The 3,097-nt window shown below is 61.0% G+C and overlaps 1 long non-coding RNA gene across 1 annotated transcript; it reads left to right on the top strand.

The window, feature by feature from the left end:
• Positions 1 to 1,164: 1,164 nt before the first annotated feature.
• On the top strand, positions 1,165 to 2,410 carry LOC125927129 (uncharacterized). Its single transcript, XR_007459238.1, has 2 exons — positions 1,165 to 1,312; positions 2,205 to 2,410. It is a non-coding gene; the product is annotated as an uncharacterized LOC125927129 (long non-coding RNA).
• Positions 2,411 to 3,097: the final 687 nt, after the last annotated feature.

The raw sequence follows: 3,097 nt of genomic DNA, 5'->3' as shown, positions 1-3,097 counted from the left end.
CTCTAGAATAAATAGCTGGAGAGTCAGTCCTTTCTCCTTCTTTTTAAGCACATCGAGAAATGCAGCAGAGGTAGGCCTTTGGAGGGCGGACCTCCAGCGGAGGGGGCCGGCTTCACTTCATCCCTAGCGCCGGTTCTCGGCTGAGGGTCTCAAGGTTCTTCTAGCCCCCTCCACCCGGTGGGGAGGGCGAGGGTTACCTTTGAGCATCGGTGCGGATACAACGGTGACCTACGATCATGATTCACAACTCATTTCATGTACTTCTGCCCATTCTACCCTCTTTCCAGCACTTCTGGGAAGCCTCGGGGTCTGCAAACTGGGGACGCCCCCATGGTGGGTGGGGCCTCAGGCCCACCAGCTCCCAGGACACCGCCCCCTCCTTTCGCCCGCGTGCGTGAGTCCAGCACACCCGGGAGCCACACGACCCCCACCCGTCCCCGCGCTCGCCTTCCGAGCGGGAACCCCACAACACAGACAAAACACCCAGTTTCTCGCCGGGACACTGACCGCAGGGCGCCCAGCTCGCTCCTTAAATAGACGCTTCTCGGGGGCGGGGATATGAATATACAATATCAGCTCCCCAGGATGCCATTGGACAGCAGCTGCTTAATATTCATGACGCTTCTCTGGACTCCCGGCCGCGCCAACGGCTCGCGAGACGTAGGGGGCGGGCTTCACGAGGCAAAGCCTCCTCTGATTGGTTGTTTTTAGAGGAAGGTTGCCTTCGATTGGCTGGTGTCAAGCGGTAAAGTAGTCCGCCTCCTGGACGGGAAATTTGAATTCCCATTTTCTGGGATTCGGGTTGTGTGGACGAGGACCATTCCGCATTTCTCCCCCAGCTGGGTAACTCGTTTATTTTCTGTTGGTGCGCACATATCCCGAGCGCTGTGCTCTCATTCCATAGCCGGGCAAGCTGCCCCCGACCCTCCCGGCTGCCAGTGCCTGCGCCTTCTCCCGCGGCCTCGGGTCCCGGCCCAACCCGCTGGGCCCCAGGGGCGCCGCGGCAGGGCCAGGCCAGGCGCAGGGCTCCCCACCCCAGACTCGGAGCTACGGTCGCTGTCCCCTGCCTGGCGCCCCCCGCCGGTGTGGGAGGTGCGCACCGCCGAGCCCCCGGCCCACCTCCCCAGCCGCAGCGAGGCCGCAGGGTCCGCGCCTGCGCAAGCCTCCCGGCCGCAGCCCCGCCCCCTTGGCCTGGGTAACGCGTTCCCGGTTGCCGCGGAGACGCGCCGTTGACCCGTAGGTTTCGCGGAGCCGGGAGCTGCAGGTGGGTGAGGGCGCCGCCCGGGAGCCGCGTGGTCGGTGGTTCCCGGAGGTGAGTGCGGGGCGCCCACCCTCCCTCCCCGTCCGGCCTCTTGTCCATCTCCCGGGGGCTGCTTGGACGCACCGAGGTCTTGGGGTGCATTTCGAGCCCGCATCCGGACGGACTCGGGGGGCCGTGGGAGGGTTGGAGGTTCTGGCCCCTGAGGGGCGTGGGCGGACAGGTGTTCCGGGGGTGCTGCGTGAGGAGCAGGTGTGGGGGTCGGGGCGCTCTGGCCCCCGCAGGCCGCCTTCTCCCTTTTCTTTGTCGTGCGGAGGAGGGTCTGTTTCTTCCACCTGCCCAGCAGGCTCCAGACCCACCTGTCTGGGTGCAGATGTCACAGGTGTTGGCTTGTCCAGGGAGCGGGGCTGGGTTCCTCTGCTGGCAGAACATAACTAAAAGTGAACACTGCCCAGGACCCAGCCATTCTGATGAGTCTTAAAAATGCATGCCCGGGGTCGCCAAAGGACACGTGTGAGAATATTCCTGGCACACTCCAGATAGCCCCACGCTGGAGCCCCAAACACCCAAACACAGTAGAGAAGACAGATACATTCACGGCATACTGAACAAGCCACTCACACAAACCACATCTAGGTGAGCGATGCGGGTGAATCTTACAAACATAAGGTTAAGCGGGGGCGGTCAGATGTCAAAGGGTACATGCTGTCTGATTCCACCTATAGCACGTTCAGAAACACCAGAACGTTTCTAGAGTGGAGTCAGAATACTGGTTGGCCCGTGGGAACGCGGGTGAAGGACAGTGACCCGAAGGGAGCGTGAGGTGCGTACAGGTTATGATTTAGGTGCTTTTTGGTATGTATGTCACACTTTCATACAAAGTGACATCAAAAAAAGGACAGATTGCTTTCTACGAAACTAAAGGAGGGTCTGCCTTTGTGGTCAGGACTTTGGGAAGCTGCGATGGCCAGACTTCTGCAACCTCCGCCCAAGTTCCTGCCGGCAGAATGGCACATGGCGAACGAGAACCAGTACCACAGAGCGGAGGCCGAGAGGTCCCGCTCCGAGCGCCTGGTGGCAGAAAGCCAGAGGCTTGTGGAGGAGATCGGAAAGACCACAAGAAAGTCTCAAAGCGACGTGAACAAGAAACTAGGTAAGGCAGGCCATGCGCCGCGCTTTCGCACGTGCCCGGATGTGGCGGGCGAGGCCCAGCCACGGTGCCGTCTGCCTTGGGCGCTGGCGAGTGGCAAGGGAGTACCCTGGAATAGCGGGGGAGACACGCGTGCTCTTCAGCTTCCGGCTTTAAGTTCACGGCCCCAAGACAGAGGCCCGGTAACCTAGCCCGCTTTCCAGCTCTCCGGTGTCCATTCCTCTGTGGATTCCAGGCACACTTACTGGGCGCCTGAGAGCATCAGACACGATTTAAAGGGCAGTGCCCTTAAGTGAGCAAAACTCACATAAACATGAAATGAGACAACACCTCCCAGGTGCCAAAGAGGTGACAGCTGGAGGGAAGAGGTGTGGCGGGGCCGCGCCCTCCCGGCAGGCTCTGGGGAGTCTGCTCGTGCCTGCCTCTCGGTGTCTGGTGTAGACACAGCCCTCCACCTCCCACCTCCGCTGTCAGTGACGTCCCCTGAGTGTATGTCTGCGTCTTCTGTCTTTGTGTGGGGACAGCAGTCGTACTGGCGGGGAATTTGGTTGCACCTGCAAAGACCCCGTATCCAAATCAGGCCACACGCACAGAGTACCGGCAGTTACATCGACCCACGGGTGCCTCCCGTCGTGTGCTACATGTGTCACTGCAGGACCTCACTGAATGCACCCCTGCCTCCGTGCATC

The sequence above is a fragment of the Panthera uncia genome, chromosome E1 (genome assembly GCF_023721935.1).
Source record: "Panthera uncia isolate 11264 chromosome E1, Puncia_PCG_1.0, whole genome shotgun sequence".
Classification (NCBI taxonomy): domain Eukaryota; kingdom Metazoa; phylum Chordata; class Mammalia; order Carnivora; family Felidae; genus Panthera; species Panthera uncia.
Note: the sequence above shows the minus strand (reverse complement) of the source record. Positions and strands in the feature narration are given on the sequence as shown.